This window comes from Micrasema longulum, unplaced genomic scaffold (genome assembly GCF_059751315.1).
Source record: "Micrasema longulum isolate JH-2025_06_02 unplaced genomic scaffold, ASM5975131v1 h1tg000383l, whole genome shotgun sequence".
Taxonomy (NCBI): Eukaryota; Metazoa; Arthropoda; class Insecta; order Trichoptera; family Brachycentridae; genus Micrasema; species Micrasema longulum.
In genome coordinates, this window is record NW_028277584.1 from 1,433,044 (window position 1) to 1,455,608 (window position 22,565).

Below are 22,565 nucleotides of genomic sequence, written 5' to 3' on the forward strand. Positions count from 1 at the left end.
TTCTAAAAAGCCGATTCGAATAAGATTACTGTTTAAAAACTAACTAATTAATTAATTATTACTTATTATTTGCTAAACACGTGTTTTTTAAACTTACATTTAAATGAAATAATATTTTTTGTTCTCTTATTTCTAATGATATTTCCTTATAATATAACAGTACAGCTAGGAGCATCAACGAGTTCTGTGTCTTTGTCTTCTTACAAAATGGCAGCCTTACTTCATTTTCAGTTATTGTTTCATATCCGTGTTCACAATTATTAGAAAAAACCCTGTTAGTTAACTCTTTTGAGCTATAACCATTAATCATTTTGTGAACAAAAAAACATTACATTACAATATATCAGTTCACGTATTGTCATAATTTTTGTTTGTTTCAGATCAACTTTATCCTAGTGTATTTATTATATTATAAAGATATATAGGTAGAGTAAGATTCTATCGAAATACTGTATTTCATAATAAGCAAACAAACAAACAAACAAACCATCACGCCGTTTCCCCGTAGGGGTAGGCAGAGAGGAAAGAAAGCCATATCACTCTGTCTTTGCATAAATACCTTCTCTACATTCATACATCTTCTCATGCACAAACACCGATTATTCCGACTTGCGGCATGTCCGTCTTCACGTATTTGTTGAATTTGGTCATGCCATGTCTTTCTCGGTCTCCATCAACATTCGCATCCTCAATCATTTTAGCCTTTCTTTCCCCGTCCATACGCTCCACATGTCCAAACCAATGCGGCACTTCTTTCTTAATTTTGTCGATAATGCTCGTCTCAGCCTCACGCAATGCACGAATCTCAACATTTATGCACCTATCATACATGCTTTCACCACACTTTCGACCGAAAGATCGCAATTCGACAGCATTCAGCATACTTTCATCCTTGTTTTTCCAATTCCATGCCTGACTCCCATACATAAGGGTTGACACCAGGACTCCATTATGAACTGCTAATTTCGCGCCCTGTGACAAACATTGATTTCTTAAGGTTGATTTTAGTGCACCGTTCACCCTGTTCCCGGCACTCACCCTTCTTTCAATAGCTTTCTCAGTCTTTCCATCCCTATTAAAAATATTTTACAAGTACGCGAATTCCTCTACCTGTTTCAGTATAACCTTATACACAGGGGAGAGATTAAAATAATAATAATAAAAAATCTATATTAACCGTAATATACAATGTCACACATACAAAAATAATAACAAAGTTACACTAAATATAAAAAATATAAAAAAATAATCAAAAATAATTTTTTTTTTAAAATTTACGTTTCTAAAATTATGGTTTCTATTGCTTTCATTAATTATATTTAATACATTTTACATTATTTTATTACATCTTCCAAATATTCCTTTATAATATAGAAACATTTATTAATTAGAAACACTTTTACACAATAAATTTCCTTAATTTTTACTAAGGAGTTTATTTTTATATATTTTTACTGTTTTAGTAGTGTTGTTACCACCTTTATGTAGGCACCTAGTTGGTGGCCTAATTTTGTGATGTACAAAGTTATGTGGGTGCACAGAATGAGAGCAAGTAAAACAGGGTACTTACGTTTTACACAAAGATTTATTCACGAAACTAAACTACTGAAGCTAACACATTGAAAGAAGGATTCTAATAACTATATTAGGCAAAATAAAATGAAGTTGGTAAATCTAAATTGGCGGTAATTTTGTGCCTCGAAGACGCGTGCGGTGAGGTCGGAATCCGGTAGTTTTTCTCCCCGCCGGTTTGGCCCGTTCGTACGCTCTACGTCGGCGTTCGGCAATGTTCGGCTCGTGCCGTCGTTGTCGACCCGCCACACAGCCCCCTTCCAAGTTTTGAAATCTGCTTTTCAAAACTGACGCTGTATCACCCTCCTGCCGCTACGCGTTGTGTATGCCGGTTGTTCTGTTGGTGTTTCCGTTTCTGCTGGACTGGCTCGTTCTTCCGCTGTCTGGAACGCCGGCTTGCACCTGTCCAGCGAAACCTTTTTATGTTCGCCATCCACGTCCAGTGTTACCGTCTTTTCCGCCCTGGTGATGACCTTGTAGGGCCCCTTGTAGTTCGGCATCAGGGGTTTGTACACTCTGTCGTCCCTCAGAAACAAGTGTGTGGCTCTCTTTAGTTCCGGGTGGATGAAAACGTTACCTTTATTGTGGTGCTCGACTGGCCTTGGTTTGACGTTTTGCATGAAATTTACCAGTTGCCTAGTGTAGGAGTCCGGGTCAATGTAGTCGTTCGTCTGCTCCAGGATGTCTGCTGGTAACTTTAGTTTGCACCCATACAGCATCTCTGCTACTGAGTGCTCTGCATTCGTGCGCAGTGTGGCCCTCAGTCCGAGTAGTATGGTGCTGATCGATTTTGTCCACGGAACAGGGTGGTGAGCTTTAATAGCCGTCTTCAGCGTTCTATGAAATCGCTCGATCATGCCATTACTTTGTGGATGGTAAGGCGTCGTGTTGGAGTGTGCTATGCCTGATCTGGAACAAAACAAGTTAAAGTCCGTAGACATGAATTGCCTACCCTGATCAGTTATAATTTTCTCCGGTACGCCGTATCTCGCAATCCAGTTGTCCCAGATGGCTCTGATGATTGTGTGGGTCTGGATATCTGCGATAGGGATTACTTCCGCCCATCGAGTGTATCGGTCGATACATGTGAGGCAGTACCTCAGTCCCTCTGATGGTGGAAAAGGTCCGATGAGGTCGACATGGACCACGCAGAATTTCTGTCTCGGCATGTCGATCTTGATGATCGGTGTCCTCGTGTGTTTGTTGACTTTGCTCTTCTGACAGGGTATGCAGGCCTTCGTCCAAGCTGCGCAGTCTGCTTTCATATTTTTCCAGACGCCTCTTTGACTGATGGTCTTGGTCGTGGCGTCGGCTCCTGCATGGTTGAGGTTATGCACTTGGTTGAAGAAAGATCTCTGTAGCGTTTTTGGGATGTACGGTCGCATGTTGCCTTTGTTGAGATCGAAGACGATTTCTTGTCCCTGCATGTTGGTTTTGATCAGGTTCAGAGCAGTGTTCTTGTCGTCCAAGAGTGCGAGTAGTTCGTTGTCCTGCCTTTGTTCTTTATGGATCTTTTCGAACGATATGTTTGCCTCTTGTTCGATCATGTCGATTCTTGATAAGGTATCGGCGACGACGTTGTCTTCTCCTTTTATGTATTTGATGTCCGTGCTGAACTGTGAGATGTAGTCTAGATATCTGAGTTGTCTGGGGCTTTCTTTGTCGTGACTTTTCCTTCTAAACACGAATTGTAGTGGTTTATGGTCCGTGTATATACAGAATTCTCTGCCCTCCAGATAATGTTGAAAGTACCTTACAGTCTCAAAAATGGCTAGTAGTTCCCTGTCGTACGTACTACGTCGGCGTTCGGCAATGTTCGGCTCGTGCCGTCGTTGTCGACCCGCCACACTGTTTTGCATACGGGCCCTCTTTGTATAAATAATTGTTTTGTTAATGGAACTTTTAATTTACTTTTATTCCTGGTGTTGTGAAAGTGTATTTTTTCCAGTGTATTAAAATATTAATGACTTAATTTAACACTCCGACAAAGTTCCATTTTATAAATACAAAAATTTCATGAAACTAACAAGATAAATATTTTTTAAACTACGTTTTATAATATGTGATGTAACGTTATATGCTGAAACAAATTAGTGAGTACGTAAACGGTAGAATATTTAATATTTCTAGTACCTACTCAAAATGTGGGATAGAACCACATGATTAATAATAAAAAATACATTTATATGTTAAATTCATAAACCTTAATTTGATCTTATACATAAGATAATAATAAGGTTATTAACCAATATAATGATGTTACTTAATTATGTAAAATATAGCTAATTAAATAGTAGAATAAAAGTACCTAAGTTTTGTGCCATTTTTTTTATTTTACGTTTGTTTTTCATTAAAAAATAATTAATAAAACTTAATGCTGCAAATTCTCCGTATTATAAAATGTATCTTATTTTTTAAAAAACAATGGATATTTAAATGAGCATTAATTTATTATGCCTAACCAAATGGGTTCCACCTTTCGTAAGTAAGTACTATCTACATGTAAATGTTAAAAAAACAATTCGTTGATATCCGACACTACATTATAAAAATTAAAAGAGGGAGAAAAACAAAAGAATACCACCTGAAAAAGAAAAAACAAATGAACGTCATGAAACTCTTTACAGTTGTTGTATGAGCTAATAGGGGTTACAAATAATTCATTACGAGCAGCTGAATTATAATTAAAAAATACGTATCACGAAAAAGTTTACAAAAATTATATTCCCGTAGGTGCGTATTTCTACATATTTTCTTAAAATCATTCCCTATCCACACCTAATAGTGCATAGGGCACTGTATTGGTACACCAATTGCAGCGTATCTTGATCATTTTTGTTACATGAAGGTAAGATGATCAGTCTTACGCTTCATCTACCAGTCCAGGGACTATGAAATATTTTAGTTTGAAAACACCCTATTAAATAAATATTTCATTCTAACCCTGTCGGGAATCGAACCCAAGACCTCTTGCATGGTAGGCAAATGCGCTGACCATTACACCACGAGGCCGACATTTTTAAAATAGCAACTTTTTATAATTATTGTAAAACTTTTCTAGTAATTCTCAAGAAAATTCATTAAGTACGTTAGATTTTACATATCACCATTATCATCAGTGGCGCAACAGCCCATTATGGGCTCTGGCTGCCTCAAGAATCTTTCTCCATTCCTCCCTGCATTCTGCGGTTCTTCTCCAGTTCGTCAGGCCAATCGCTCTTATGTCACTTCCCACATCATTCCTCTGCTTCGTCTGCCTTTCGGAGTGGTACAGGTTGGCCGGAGAAGTGACGTTCAAAGGTAAAATGTAGATGCCTCCTTTCGACCGGATTGGTTTTTAATTATTTATTTTTTTAATTCGTTCAAGCTTTTTCGGGGACTTTTTTTTGTAACTATTTTCAAATAAATAAATTTGTAAATATTAACACCTAAGTATCTTTGAAGGCTGATTTCAGTAAATAATAGCTTTTTTTCAGTACGACTTTTTTAGTATTATTACAAAGCTTAGAGTCCAGAACAGTCTTAAAAGTTTCTTAGAAACTAAGGAATTGCCTTTTTAGATTTTTAATGAGGAAGTTCAGTCGTTTTTTTTTTTTTTTTAATTCTTATATATCGTATTATCAGCGCTACGATTTTTTAAAGTTTTGCATTTCTGAAATAACTCCACGTGTAACGTCAGAGGTTTATTTCCGCTTATTCTCATCCAGTTCTTCCCATTGGTCCAGAAACGACAAGTAGAGCGGAAATCTTCCATAGTTCTTAGATCATAGGTTGGTTGATTAATATAAACCAGTGACGTCATTCAAAGTAGTGCGTTTTTATTAAAATATTTTTTTTTCCCGTACATTTCCAAGAAACTTTGCCGTACAATTTAATGCTCTAATTTTTACCCCGCGCAAGAAAACATTTTTTGTATCCGATTTCCCGAGGGCTAAAGTTCCTCATTTCCAGTTAAAAATTCAAATCTGATTTGCTGGAATTTAAATTCTGCATTTTAGGTCAAAACTTTCGTAGCTTTCATTAATGTCGGATTATTTTATGAGTGAAAGTACTTTTTTTTTTAAATGAGTAACAAAAGAAAAATCCGGAAAAACCTTTTACTAATTTTTAAAAAAATATTTAAAACAAACCCGGTTGAAAATTTTTAAAAAACCCATTAAAAAAATCATAGTTCAAAAACTACTTAAAATCACGGAATACCCCGGATATGAACGAATATGAGGTACCTCCATTTTACCTTTCGACGTCATCTGTATATATGGAGTCCTTCTCGGGAAATATCTCGTCATTATTGATATATTGTTATTAAATAAATTAATAGACCTACTAAAGTTAAATATAAGTTAAATAATCAAAATAAAAGACCACCTAATAAAGTTCATGTTCTAATTGCTCCTGTTGAATGTCCTGGTCATGGGCTATTACTTTTATAAGGGGTACGATTATCATCATTTCTGTTCACATGGCTATTGTTGAATAGGAAAATATCACATACTTCGAATACCGATAAAAACATATGAAATAGATTAATAATAATTAATTGTATTTTCAAAATCAATATGGAAATTGTGGAGAAATGTTTTCATTCATGCATATAAAAAAGAAATTCAATAAAAATACGTTCGTAGAAAAACGCGACGTGTTTGGCCTTGTTTTTTTTTTTTTTTTTTGTAGTTGCAAATTATTTGTACCTTGCTTTTGTTATGTGCAAGGTTTTATCTTTAAATTATATTCCGTTGACTTCAAAATTTTTCACCGTAGACTTACAATAATAAAAATAAAGCAGAATCAGAATAAACAAAATAATTCTAGAAATATTACATTAACAAATAATAAAAAATAAAGAATCGTAAATGTTGGACACAAAAAACAAAAGGAGCTAGATACCACCATTGAATAACTTAGCCCGCTGTCGCGTCTGCGTCCCTGTAATGAATCGAACAGTCTCTCTTCGTGTATCATTACAGTTCAGGAGCTCAGCTAGGTTATTAGTCGCAGCAATCCGAGTGTTTATTTTGCATTCAAGCTCCCACCTCGGCCTATCAAACATTGGACAGTATATGAGAAGATGTTCCACAGTCTGCTCAGTGATGCCATCACATGGACAGCAACTATCGTCTCGCAGCCCAAAGCGATGTAGATATTCCCTCTTGAATCCATATCCCGAGAGAGACTGAGTTAATTCATATGTAGGCGTTTCATGCTTCCAAAATGTTTTGGCCTCGTCTGTGCTTCTCAAAAGTTGCTTGATTCACTTATTGGTAGTTTTTTCTTCATAAATTTTCCTCCATTCATTTAATTTATCTTTTGAAAGGGACCACCTTACATGGCTTATTGGGACTTCATCAAAGTTCGGCCTCACTTTTTTGACTGTAGCAGCCTTGTCTAGCTCATCTGCTCTCTCATTTCCGATTTCTCCAACATGAGCTCTAACCCAGCAGAATCGAACATATATGCCTTGTGTGCTGAGAGCATAGTGAAGTTTTTGAATGTTGCTTATAATGGCATTCGTGGAGTAAACAGATTTGAGCGCGAGCAGTCCAGACATACTATCGCTGTGAATTGTGATAATTGCGGGACTAGTTATTTTTCTTTGTATCCATAATATTGCACTTTCAATACCAATCAGCTCTGCCTGGAAGACTGTTTGGCCTTGGTTGTTGTGACGTCAAGATTCGTGATTTTGTTTTACACTTACAACGGCCACGAACAAATAAGCATGAATCGAAACGTATTAGGGGCGTGGCCAATGGAATGTCCGTTTTAGCGGGAGTTCAAAATTACAAATCTATAAGTATTTTTTATGCTACTAATAATTAGCAATTTTTACTGGACAGTATTTCATTGAGCTTTATTATTTTTAAAAATTAAAAAAACATGGTATTTCCCTATTGCAATCTTTTTATTTTCATGAATTGTACAATGTTAGATTCACCATTCAGTGCCTCTAATTCGAGATTAAACGGTCTTCTCCATGCTACATTTTAGTAAACAGTACCAAATATATTTCTTACTATTTACATTTCAAATTACTTAAGTGCTAAATTTACTAAGCACTTACGCTTACACGTAATAAAACAAATATGAGTAGGTATGTACATATTAACTAAGTATCTACCCTGAAGTACAGAATGAATCGGATATAAATAAATTATGGAGAAAAATGTTTTGAATAAAGGGAGCATGAGAAAATAAATAGAAATGCAGTTTATAATTAGCTTCGGAAATTATCGGGTAGGTCCCTCCTAAGTAGGGTTAAGTTTTGGTTAGACACGTGACCTGCCGACCTTTCTGTACCCCACAATTTCATTATTTTCCCTTGTCACTGGGTCTGTCATATCTGCGAACTAGCTAATCCAGAGATTGACAACATTTTTAGTTATTATTAAATCCTGAATCCGAAAAAAAAACACAATAACATTTAAATTATATGTACAAAGGTGGTGGTGTAAAAGCTACTTATGTATGTTCATCGACCCTCCGAGATATCGGAGGGCCCTTATTCATGTAACCAAAACTACGAACTACTATCACACGTGGCTGCGGTAATTTTTTTATACAATTGTTTTTGCTGTCATATATTATGCCTACTGTATTAAAATCATGGTTTATGATAAAGACGTTTTGAAAAGTAACTCATCCATTGAAAAAAAAATGTTTTAAGTATGAACGAAACCGATGGGAAGAACGCCCTTGGTATTTAAAATGGTTTTCGGGCATGTAGAAGAAGTGCTTTCACTGTAATACGTCTGATGATTTTCGCAAACATCTACTATTACTGTGACACTTCGGAGGAAAGGTTATGTGTGGTTTGCGATGATATATTATGTGTATCAAAATGCTTGCAGACTGGCTGGATTTCCTCCCTAGGGAGTTATTCATTTTTTAAATTTATTTCAACAGAGAGGGAAAACATTTTTGAGAAGGGAATATGGAAATCTAATTGCAGGGCTTATGACCTTCTCAAAAATGTTTTCCCTCTCTGTTAAATCGTTTAAATATGAATAACTCCCTAGAGAGGAAATCCAGCCAGCCTGCAAGCATTTGGACATACTCAAACATTGATGAATTAAATACCTGGTAAAAGAAAAAGTAAAAAAATTGTAAAATTGTTTTCAGGCGTTGCCTAGTAGGTGATTTTGTTCAGCCGGATGAATCTCACCCGCGTGATAAAGGTTTCAGCTCTTTTACTTCACAAAAGTCAACAGATGGAAGAGTTGAGGAAATGTGGATGTTCAAAAATGGGCAGAATGGTGAATGTTGCACAGTGTGGAAAGTGGTCACTTAAACCAGCCAATGACAGGTCATAAGCCCTGTAAATGCATAGACTTCCATATTCCCTTCTCAAAAATGTTTTCCCTCTCTGTTGAAATAAATGTTTAATATTATGTGCATTACTAATATTATTTACATACCTAAGTTATTTAGGTTAGCTTTATTTTTAGATTCAGATCAGTGTTTTTTCATGTTTGAGAATTTAATTTAACTTGCTGTGGTGCTACTCGTGAAAACCGTTTTTTTTTTTTTTTTTTATATATCCGAGTATAGAATTAAATTATTTTTTTAAAGAATAACATTGACCGTTTTACCTTTGTGTATTTTTTTTATATTAAAAATAAAAATGATTTATTATTCAAGTATTGCAATATAATTTTAAAAATACAAAGTAAATTTCGCACTAGATTTGGCATGCGAAAATATCGACTGAATTTTGCTTCTGAATACATTAAATTTATTTGCGATGAAAGTAATAAAGGAATGAGGAATTTTAGTGCTACGGGAAATTGGATTTTTTTTAAAAAAAATCCTACACTTAGTAAAAAATTAGTGCATTCAATTGTACGGCAAGATTTCTTGAAAATCTAGGAAAACATTTTGATAAAATAAGGAGATATATGAGTTATTATTTTGCATCAGGACTAATTTCTGTACCTTAAAGCTTTAAAGGATAAATCACTGGAGTCACATTGAACGAAATGTTCCGCAAACGAGATTTTGTGTTTGTTCTTTTTCCGAAACATCGTAACTTTTGAACCGAATGAGATCATTTCAAACTACAAAAAACTTTGAATGTAAAAGAATATTTGAAAAATTTGTATTCAGGACTACTGATGTTTTTTGCATTAAAACAAAGTGGACATCAGATTTTTATTTCAATTAAAAGAGCAGTTTTACAGCGAAAATGGACTTTGATGTTTTATTTGCGAATAAACTAACTTATTGCGACAATTTTTTCATTTTCAAAAAGTGGACTCCTCTAAGGTACGCCGATTTTTACTTCCTCACTGTGATGCTTAGCGTAGGTATACAAACAGAACAAGCTAAAATTTGCAGTCTTAATGGTTTGCGATCGCTAAAATAATTTATGCAAAATTCAACAAGGCAACCTACTTCACAGCCACATTAAATATGTGTATATCCGTATGCTGGAATAGGGAGCCGATTGCAAACATGCGGCCTATTAATTGTTCGGAATGAGATTATTTATTGGGGAGACGAAAAGAGCTCAAAGCTTTACCAAAAAATTCCCACAATTTCCCATTGTTCAATGTTTGGCGACATTGAAAATCAATGTTGCATGGTCGTAAAATTTTGTTAAACTATTTATTATGGTACAATTTAACGGGTATGGTTTTTATAGGGCACTCGTAGTACCTTGTAATTGTACGTAAATCATTATTCCCTTTCTGTACCGAATGGTGCATAGGGTACTGCTTTAGTACACCAATCGCGGCGTATATTTTTTTTCAAATGAAAAAATCCGCTAAGCTTCTATTTTAGAGGATAATAGGTTAGCAAGATAAAAAAAAATTATCGATTGAGTCGAATAGATCAATAAAAACATTTTAATAAATATATAAAATAAAATTATTCAAAAGAATATCAATCTAACAATAGTACCACGTGCCTAACATATTAATATACATAAAGAAAAAACAAGAAAGATAAATTACATACAATCAACCAAAACTAAATAATTTCCAATTCGAGAGTTTCCAATTCAAATCCCTCCCCTTACGAAAAATCCGGTCCTTAAACCTTTCTCTTGAAAATAGGAGCTTATGATGGTCTTCCAAAATATTAAACACTCTCCTTGCGGTAAAACAGGGGTGCCTCTAAAAAAACGAGCGAGCTTTGGATATAACATTACCTTTTTAATATTAGATGTAGTTAAATAAAATATCTGGTATTAATTTATTTTTTTTTTTTTCTCATAAAAGCAAAACACATTATGGAATGTATACAATGGATAAAATATGTCGGTAGAAATATATACATTAAATGTGTATCAATTACATTATGAGGATAACTTTTTTTAAAACATAATAATATTTTAACATATTACAACAGAGACGAAGAACATTTAAGAGAAGATAATATGGAAGTCTAGGCATCTACAGGGCTTATGACCTGTCAATGGCTGGTTTAAGTGGCCACTTTAAACACTGTGTAACATTCACCATTCCGATGAATTTTACCCGCATAAATAAAGGTTTCAGCTCTTTAACTTCACAAACATCAACAGATGAAAGAATTGAAGGAACATAGATGTTCAAATATGGGCAGAATGGTGAATATGACACAGTGTGTAAAGTGGCCACTTAAACCAGCCATTGACAGATCATAAGCCCTGTAGATGCCTAGACTTCTATATTACCTTCTCTTAAATGTTCTTCATCTCTGTTGTAATATGTTAATATAAACAGCTCCCCAGGGAGTTGAATCCAGTCCTTGTCTACAAAAATTTGGACAACCTCAAAATAAAGTTGATAATAATATTTATGCCAAGTACTGGTTTTAGTCACAAAAAAAATAGTGTATTTATGTACATGTTAGTGAGGGTGAGTATATATATTTAATGTGTGTAAGGGTGTGTTTATGTGTATAGGTATTGTATGTATGCGAGAGTGCGTAGTGAATAGAAGTGACTGATTAAACAACGATTATTTATTTATTTAATTTTACAATACGCCCAAGGGGCATTTACAAAAAATATACAGGTAAGTACAAACATAGTTTGTAAGAATTAAAAAAATAAACAACGTTTTTTTGTATAAATGAAAAAACAATAAAAAGCACACTGCTATGGGAAATAAAAAGTGAAACTTTACATAGTAAAAAAGAAAAAAAATGGATATAAGAAAAGTGATTGAATTAAAAAGCAAATTGTAAATAACTTGTAAAGAATTTAAACAAAAAGTAATAATATTTACAAATATAGGTACGTATAAAAAAATGGTATTAACAAATTAATGTTAAAAACAAATAAAACAAATTAGTTTACAGAAAGTATATATAAGATATGAATATAATCTATTATGGTACACAAAAATATTTGATCATTAATTTCAGATTACCAAAAAATATCTGTTTTTTTTAACCTTAATGAGAAAACCTATCAACCACCTTATCGATCGATGTAAAATTGTTAAGATTGTTAATAAATTGATTAATAAATCATTTTTATTCGTATTTTAGTGGGTTTCAAATTTACTTGTGAAATACATACTCCTTTGTTCCTGCGGAATGCATTATACGAGTAAAGTCCAGTATGTGAAATAGAACCAGAATGACAGATGAGTGTTTTCAACTCGATGACTGCTCTCACATAAAAATCGAGTGGAGGTTAGTCCGCCTCGTAGTGTGCTTACTTGCTAGTGCATTTGCCTACCATTTCTGGGATCTTTGGTTATATTCCCGGAAAATAGACTTTTAATTTCAATTTAAGAAGTGGTTCAATGCGATATTTCATACTCCCTGGATTGGTGCTTGACGCGTAAGACTGATAATTTTGTATCTTAGACTGCGAATGAATCATCGCTAGTATGCTGCAATTCGAGAGCCAATACACCGCTAGGGAATTATTCTGATTAGGTATGAATAGTATTTATTTTTAAATAATAAAAATACTTATGGTTTACCCAAATATTTAAATTTTTAAAACCGTTTTCAAGTTGAGTTGTAAATAGCTCACAATTAGAAAATGGGAATCAAACTGTGGTAGAGTGGATCGCAGTGATTTTTCATGCAAGAGATTGTTAAAAAATATCAAACCTTCAGATCTGGACTTGACTGTTATCAGCACAGAAGTAATTGCAAGGAAAGCTTCAAACAGAACGAGTGGCCGCGGGGCAGGGCTGTACTTAGTTAACTATATTTATGTGTACATATTATACACGATGGAGTGGGTACGAAAAGTACAGAGACGGCGCACGGCGCGTGTCGCCCGCCACGTGTCTGAACGTCTGACGTCACCACGTGGCACAGCTGAGCAAACTGCGCGCAGCCCACCGATTAACCGGAAAATCAGCCCTAAGAGATTACAACTATTAATTTATTTTGTGTATAATAATATATATCACCACCATGAAACAAAATTAACGAATTGTAATCGAAAACGACTTTCTTTATAAACATTTGTAAGTTATTTGGCTATTATAAAAATTGATTGGGAATTTATTAGGTAAACCGTCAATTAATTTTAAATTAGTCAAAGACGACGAAATTAATTTAAACGTTTTATAACGATATGCATATTTGCCCGTTAAGTTCGATGATGTGTTTAGGTACTATGGCGAAGTCTCAGGTCCCGTCAAATATTTAATCTTTAATCTAAAAAAAATTAATAAATTAAATCCAAAAAATTTTTTTTTATAATTACTAAAATTTCCTAGTACCTGAAGCACAATACAAATGGACTCCATTATTATAGTTGGATAATTTATATAGCGCAGTTATAGTGAAAATCATCTTAAGGGCGCTGTACAATAAATGAATACCCCACCACGTCTTGCAGCTTACAGAGCGCAACGACGATTGTGATTCTATTACCTCGTTTCCAACTATGATTTATTTCAATTATAACAGATAGGAGCTAGATTACAGCACGTCTTGCGGCTACTGAGCGCATGGACGGTTGAAATTCTAGACATATTGAAGCTAGATTACAAATCGTCTTGCAGCTACAAAGCATATAGACTAGTGGAATTCTAGCAACCCTAAATTGTATCAATAATTGAGAACAGAAGATAGTTTGTAAAGTGTTCATTCTAAAAAGCAAATAATAAAAAAAACTAATTAAATAAAGCACCGTTACAACATTATGGTTAGCAAAATAAAGAAAAGCATCCGAGGGGTAGCTTTTGTAGATTGTAGGTAGTTACTGTCGGACATGTGGTTAACAGGCTGCTTGCTGATTCCTGGAAGATGGTAGATGCACATAATATGTGGAGTTACCGAGGGATGGTGCATATTGTTCCAATGACTTGATGTCCATTTTGGTCGGAATTGTTTCGTTTTATGATAGGTACGCAACATTCCCGCTCAAGTATTTTTAATATTGACAGACGCGTGTATGAGAGTGGTATAAGGATTGATTTATCATTGTTTATATTATTATTAGAAGGTAGATATTTAATATATCTATTTTGTATTTATTGCGGGTAAGGTGAACTAACTGACATTTTCGAGGTGAAGTAAACTCTTGGCTTATATTACACTTCTTCAATCAGTATAATCCAGAAACCTTTTTTTCCTGATTTTTAATCGAAGCTAAACTGGCAGTGTTCAACGGAGTTTTAGTCCCAACACTTTTATATGTAAATAAAACATGGAACTGGCAGAGGAAGGATGAAAGCCGAGTGAACACGGTTGAAATGCGATCTCTTAGACGGATGTGTGGGAAATAAATATAAGACAGGGTTACGAATGATGAAATCAGGCCAGAGTGTAAATCTGGGTCAATTATAATTGATTACATTAAGAAAGGGTCTCTGAGATGGTTTGGTCACGTAGAACGAATGGACGACGAAAGAATGGTAAAACAAGTATATATGGCAAAAATGAACGGTAACGTGAGACGAGGAAGACGTGGCATAATCAGATAAACCAAAATCTTAAGCCTGGTCATGTCAAAAGCAGACAGAACCGAAGGGCATGTATGACAAGATGTATGAATGTGGAAGAAGCTAGGAATGTATGCCAAGATAGATGTGTCTGGCGGTCCATTCTCTCTGCCTACCCCTACGGGGAAATGGCGTGATGGTAGTAATAGTTGTAGTAGTAGCAAAATATTCATGTAATCAAAAAATTAAAACAGATTAGTAAAAAGATAATTGTAGAGTTATTAATACTTTGATTATAAAAGTTTGACCATTCTGTCATTTTGTTCACTTCACTTGCAATCGGCTCAATTCGTCAATATAATTATTTGTTTTAAAAACGTTGTAATTGGAACATAAAAGCAGTGCATTATGCACGATTTGGTGTGCGGACAATCAAGAAAAAGATATTTGTTTACAAATTAAGGAAGCCTATGAATGGCACCAACTAAGTATTTATTTCAATGAATTCAACTCATGTTCGTGGTTTTAAAATAAACATACGTACCCACTTCAGTATCTATATCATTCTGATTTTCAAAAAGACATCCATCACTCAACTTTAGATCAGAAATCATTCGAAAGATAAGTAGTGATAAAAAAATGTACCCTCGTAGGTACTCAATTTACTTAATTTTTCCGCTCTGGTATTTTCACGCAAAAGGACGCACGCTGTCCATCCACTCGAAATTGTGAGTTTATTTACAAACCATAGCCAATAAATCAGAGCTGTTTAACAACGAAAACAGATTTCCACGACCAGCGGGTGAGTGAAGGGAACATTGTTTGATGTGTCGAGCCACGCGTGCTCCGCCCACAAAACGTGGCGCCACCGCCGCGCCGCACCGCTCCGCGCAGCGTGTTCTACGCACTTCAATGTTCAATGCGTAGTGCGGGAAGAGGGAAAGAACATACAAAGGCCCTTGAATGGAAGTGATTTTTCAGTGGATTTGAAACCAGTGACGTACATTTATTGTTTTTTATTTATTTAATGTGTATTAATTTGTTTTCGGGCAAGTATACTGCTGTGGGGAAATGCTGCAGATATCGATTCTGTTTTTGTGCTGCAGAAGAGAGCTGTTCGAGCAATTAACAATATGAATCCCAAAAGGAATCACTTAGAGATATGTTCAAAGAAATCAATATATTGACAGTCAAGTGTCGATATATTTATGAAAACGTGATATATGATCTATGTACACAAAAATATTGATATTAAGAGTAACAGAGATTTCCATAGGTTCAACCCAAGAAATAAAGATGAGCTAGTTGTGCCCACTACTAGACAGCAAAAAAAATCTAATTATTTTGCCTCAAACTACATAAGATTCTACGATAAGGTACTTCTTGAAATTCAGGCTTTGTGAATATTAAAAAAAATTTTTTTTCAAGCTCAGGCTGTTTGGAAAGAGCTACTATAGAGTCAAATAATATTTTCAGGACAAGACAGCTTGGAATTAGATTCGTGTAAACTGATTTTTGTTTTTTAATTTGAATTTATCTGTTTACCTATGTTTAATTTACTAATTGTTGAATTGTATTAGACAATGGTAATTTATTGAAGTTATTTAATTTATTTTTTCATTTATTTACTTAAAGACAGTTTATTACACATTATTTGAGACATAAGATCCAACTCCATGGAACTAAAAGTCCCGTATTGAGTTGGGACGAGCAATTAGTTGACACATGAGTATATAATCACAAATATTTTATAGGATTAGAAACACAACAATAAAAAAATACAAATATATGGAACATCAATATGATAAATAGTAAACTCGAACATTCGAAAAATTATCAAGGAGTTTCCGAATGATGATTTGATTATTTAAATGATTTATAAAAATGGTTCAACGAACCCTCTTTAAAGAATATACTATACTTAACTTAACCAAATTGAGCAAGACAGCGATATTTTTCTCCAGATATTTACAAAAAATTTGCTCGCCATGTTTTTATAACTTAATATAATGTTATAAACACAATGCGATATAATATTATGATGCAACATATACGAAATTATTATGTCAAATTATATTTTAATTTTCAATCATAATTTCTTCTCCTCACCAAATGATGCTTAGGGAACTGCATTTGTACACCAACTGCAGCGTATTTTGATATTTTTTATTACATAATAGTAAGATAATCAGTTTTATCCTTCAGGTGGCAGTCCAGGTACTATGCAATATTGTGGTGTAAAAAACATCCTTCTAAATAAAAATTTCATGTCAACCCGAGAATTCTTGCATAGTAGGCGAACGGGCTAAGATGTCCCAAATTTCGCTATATTAACTCTTAAAAGACTGTGGTAAATAATCCCTTTGTGCGCGGTGATATAACATCGTGTTACCACAAGCAAAAGGCAGAATATTCTAAAGATCAGACATTTGAAAAAAAAACATGAAGACGCACAGTTTAATAATTCCTTATTCATAATTTATAAAAGTGAACATATAATTAAGCCCTGTTATAGCAACAACAAAAAAACACATAAATCAGCTCATAATTCACGCGTGCTCTCCTCATCACTATCAACAATCGACTGAATTTGTTTCACACAATACCAACGTGCTCTCTGATACAGATGTATTTGCGGACATCTTTCATCGGGTAGCAAGGTTAATTTTTTTAAAATTAAAATCCAGGATAGTTGTATAAATTTTACTTTCCAAATCCGATGTAAAAATGTCAATTTGAAGATGACAAAAAATACACTTTAATCATTTAAAAAATTAAGAGAGATATATCAAGTCTTGTATCGTATGTCGACTAGTGTGACATCACAGCCACACAAGAGTAGATAATTTTAAAATTAAAAGGAACATAAGATGAAGTGAATCTATGTTTTTTGTAAATGGTGTTGTGTTATTTTTGTTTATTAATTTACCATGTCATAAATATTAAATTTTATATACATATAAAGTTGCTTTGACTATCGAACTAGGGTAAATACCCCGTTTTAAGTCAGTCAAAATATAAAAAAAACCAAAAATCAGAACACACAAAAAACGAGTTGTATAATGGTTTAAAAACATTAAAAAATAAATATTCTAACATTGTCTCGTGGTTTCACAGTAGGTACAAAAACACCATGGATATATTATAATATTTCATTAAAATACCTAAAATGCTTACAATTATGTATTATTTTTGTCAGAACCGAGTTGATGTCCCGTGGGGTAAAATAGTCCTATGGTAGTGTCAGTTTCTTGAATCAGAGGTCTACGATTTGAGCCCACTCCACCACAACTTAATTCTCATTTTCAAATAGTGAGTTAATTACATGCAACTCGTTTAAAATGTCTCGAAAAACTTTAATACTTGGGTAATTCACGAGAACGTGATTTTTTTTTACTAATAAGTAAATTAATCGTCTTGTGGTTCAGTGGCTAGTGTTGCGGACTCAAGGATCAGAGGTACGAGGTTCGAACCTCACTCTACCATAACTTGATTTCCATTTTCTAATAGTGAGTTATCTACAACTCGTTGAAAAAAAATATTAGGGAAATCATAAGAACGCCAATATTACTTTTTTGTACAAAAAATTGATAAATTAAAAAATAAAAACTTTTTTTCAATCCTAGTTGGGTATAATTCTTCTTCTCTTAGTGCTCGGTCAGGCATTCTCAACATTGAACGTTAGCAATCACTTTGGCGAAGATATCTCTGTCCTGTGCTGTCCGGAAAATCTGCTCTATAGTCCTAAAGTCAGTCCAGACTCATATATTACGCAGCCAGGACATCTATCTTCTACCAGCCCCTCGTTGACTTTCAAAATCAAATAAAGCAAGCGGTCCTTTTCTTCCCCCGATCCCCTGAAAAAAATACGGACACGTGAAATAAAACATGATAATTTTAATTTACGACATTCTTGCGACCTTAAGCATTACCTAAAACACTTAATTAAGTTGAATTGACCAAACCGTATTAGTTTTATTTCCGTTTTTGCAGCAGTTTTATACACCATTTGAGGTTTAATCATCAGTGTAACCATTATATGAAGCAAAGTCTCGTCACTTTTAAACAGTAAAATTCTTCAAATTAATCACTCTCTATGGGATAGAGAAGATTCTTAATTGCACCCTAGGGGTGCTGTTCATAACCACTCTCGAGGCACGAGAAAACAGTTTTTCTCGTGTATTTTGTATGTAAATACATGAGACAATACGGCCGCGAGAGCGTTTGGAATACCAACCCCGGGGTGGTATTCCTACAAAATTCATACAAAATACACGAGAAAAACTGTTTTCTCGCGCCGCGAGAGTGCTTTAGAATAGCACTCCTGATATAACATTTTAGGAGTTCTCTGTTCATTCTAGCTCGAATTCAGATTTCTGATATTTTTATCACTTTATTTATGTTGTGTTTAGGTATATTATTTAGTTTAATTGCCTTATCTTGATTCCCTTTTTTTAATCTGCGTTTGTGGAATCATTGATCGCTTTGCAATAATTTATAACTTTTATTATCATTTTCCAGCAACTCCGATCTACGCCAATGATCTCATTGAATACAGAACACACTGCTGCCCGCCGCTTTAGCAAATTGATTTGTCACGCTAATATAAATGTTTTGGGATAGATACTAATCGTCATAACAGTATATATTTAATGTTTGTAATATAAACGTAGCTTTAGGTATATAAATATATATTTTCCAACATAGAATTATAAAAGCATTTAAAATGTGTATGTATTTTCCTTCAGGTACCCCAGGGTCAAGTTATTTGAGATCTTAGATATATTTACTAAAAACATATAATTTGCCTTATAAGGCAATTATATGTTTTTAGGGTAATAATGTTTGTGAAAGCAAATTATTCTACCAAATCCCAAAAGGAACACTCCCACACTACCAGAAGTCAAACTAGAGGATGGGTCATGGGATCTACCACAAACTCTGAATTCGAGCAAAGAAACTTCAGGTTTCTGGGCCCCAAAATATTAAATATGTTACCCAAACGTTGCAAAACCATGACCCGGTTTTAATTCAATACATTTGTAAAAAATTGGTTACTGGGTTTAAGTCGAGAAAAAATCGGAAAATTTACTCAAAATACATTCTTAAATAGTAAATTGTACAAATTAACATTGTATAACTGTACGTAAATTAACTAGTAGGTAGTAATGTTGTAATTGTTTATTTTGCATAAAAATGTCTGCCTTAAAACAGGTTGTATCTAGTTAAGCAGACTTTTTTTATATAGGAGTTGCTTTATTATTTACCTTGCTTATAATACACAAGGTTTATATTTCAAAGGTGGATTTTTCTGCAATTTAATTTCTTTAAATTTATCTAAACTGTTGGGATCAGGTGGGATATACTAATGTGGGCCAATCAGGAACTTCTCAGCATTTGCTCATGTGGAGAGGAAACTACTCAAAACTATTCAGGAGAAGCCGGCCTGTTGGCAGTAGTCAACAGGCCGGCTTCTCAGTCAGCCTTTCGTTCCACTAGAGGAGTGTTCGGCATTTTCTTCCCTACTTTGGTTTATTTTACCAATTGCCTGCACTATATTGACCATGTATAATACTACCTCTCTTGTGAGTTCTTTATTATTTATTTATTTAACTTTTTGTACATAATGTTATTTGTACATTGGCGGGCTTATTGCCAAATGGCAATTTCTTCCAACCAACCAATAAAATAAAAGTATTATTTTTATAATTCAAGTTACAGGCATATTCAATAGAAAAAAAAGATTAAAAGCTAAAATTATATTAAAATAGAAAAAAACGTATTTGTTTATAAATTACCTTAAATCAAAACTATTACTCAATAGGAAAAAGGATTTATTACCTATCACTGATGGGATGTCGCATAGATCTTCAAGTTAGGCAGACTAGACATGCTCCAGAAAAATCTATTACCTAAGTGTGTATGCAGTAGATAAAGTAATTGAGTTTTTCTACTGACATTTCTTGGTGGAACTGCATTTTAATTATTATAATAAAAATACGTATATAGTTTTATTCCACTTTTATTTACAATTTTTTATAATTTTTTCAGTCACGACGAAACCCGGTCACTGGTAAAAAAATTATAAAAAAATATAAATAAAAGTGGAATAAAACTATATACCTACGTATTTTTATTATTATAATTAAGATAAAGTAATTGTTATTTTTGTTGATAAACCATGATTATCATTATTATTTGAATGGTAAAAATTCCCAGCATAAATAATTTAATAAATAATAATCTTTGCCCCTGAGAAGACACTTATTTCAGAAGGAGTTTCTTCGTTACCTCTACATGGGGCGGTAACGATCCATTTTTGGGATGTGATCCCAGAACAGGGGGATATTGGCTCCTTCACCACAGTGGTCTTCGGCATTGGGTCCTTTGGTTTTTGACTCTGTCTGGTCACAAACGTAAGGCTGAGATAAGCATTAATAACAGAATCAAGAAAGGAGCTCTGCGTTAGTTTGGAAATGTAGAGCGAATGGTCAGCGAAAGAACGGCTAAAACTATTTACAGTGCTAATATTGATGGATGCAGAAATAGAGGAAGACGGAGAAATACTTCCAGATGGATATGGCAAAAGTCGGAATAATCAGCGCGCGTGCATGAGATTATCTATGAATGTAGAGGAAGCGAGATCTGAATGCAAAGATAAAGTAAAGTGGAGTTCTATCCTCTCTCTCTACCTTTACGGGGAAACGGCGTGATAGGTCGTTATTGTTGTTATTATTGGAAAAAAAACATTTCTTTCATGCAGAGAGAAAATATTGAAAAGTAAGGACCGTTGTCTGCACTGCGCAGGGGATCACAAGTCCTTGGCCTGTACAAAGAAGGCCCAAGAAGCTGAATATCGATGCTGGAATTGCATCAAAATGGCCAAAAGGAAGACGAAAGCGTCTAAGCATAGAGCCAACGATAGGAAATGTCCCTACAGAATCAAAATGATGATGAGGACAATGGAGAGGGTCAATTATGGCTAGCTCTATTTTGACCAATACAACCGGGATCCAATCACACATCGCCGGCGTGACTAAAGTTATACAGTGGAATCTAGGCCGCTGCAAAGCGGCACAAGAAGAAGCACTGACCAACAGACAAGGGGCGGATGCAGCTTTTGTACCTTACGATGGCATCAAAGAGCTGCCGTCGAGAAAGTTGAAACTCGGTGATTTCTGCTCCGTGTTTCAGGCGGAACTCTTTGCAGATCAGAGAAGCCCTGGTATATGTTTTGAAGAAGCCACCAAACAGATGGAAGAAAATAACGATCCTGACAGATTGCAAATCTGGTGTCCATGCAATAACTGACCGAAATTCGGTCAACCCTATTGTAATGGACATCAGAACAGATATCCAGAAGCTACGATACAGACATCAGGACGTGTACATTGGCTGGATACGGGGACACTGCGGAATCCTTGGCAACAAAAAAGCTGAGGAAAAGGCTTGGGATGCTACGCTCAAGAAGACAGCCCCCGATTTTGCTGATTTTCCGCTCAGTTTTGTCAAAAGGAAAATAAGAAGTAGAAGGCGGCCTCCGTGGTGTAGTGGTCAAAGACGCTTGACTCACGCACGGAAGGTTCCGGGTTCGATTCCCGGTGAGAACACAGAAATAAAATGTGATTTTTCTCAAGCCTGGGTGCTCTGTGATGTAATTTACCACTGTAATTAGGCCTCCTGGCCTGTTGTGGTGCAAAAAAAAAAGTCAAACCCTTTAACTCTGGAACGATCGTTATTTGAGTGAGACTACCGGAAGTATAACTAAAATGTTTTTCCCTACCATTTTCCATGCCTATAATTTCAGGAGAATGCAGAATGCTGGCTACGAGCTCACCCAGATACTTACGGGTCATGGTGGATTCATGAGCTACCTGCATCGCTTCAAGCTCTCCGAGATTGACAGCTGCCCATGCGACGATGAAACTCCTCAAGATGTCCCTCACCTGTTGATGCATTGCCCCTTTTTCAGCTTTCAAAGGCAACAGCTGGAAGCACGATGCAGAAGCCTGGGTGAGGATCTACGCAACATCCCATCGGTGATAGGTAATAAAGAACTCATACGAGAGGTAGTATCATACATGGTCAATATAGTGCAGGCAATTGGTAAAATAAACCAAAGTACGGAACAAAATGCCGAACCCTCCT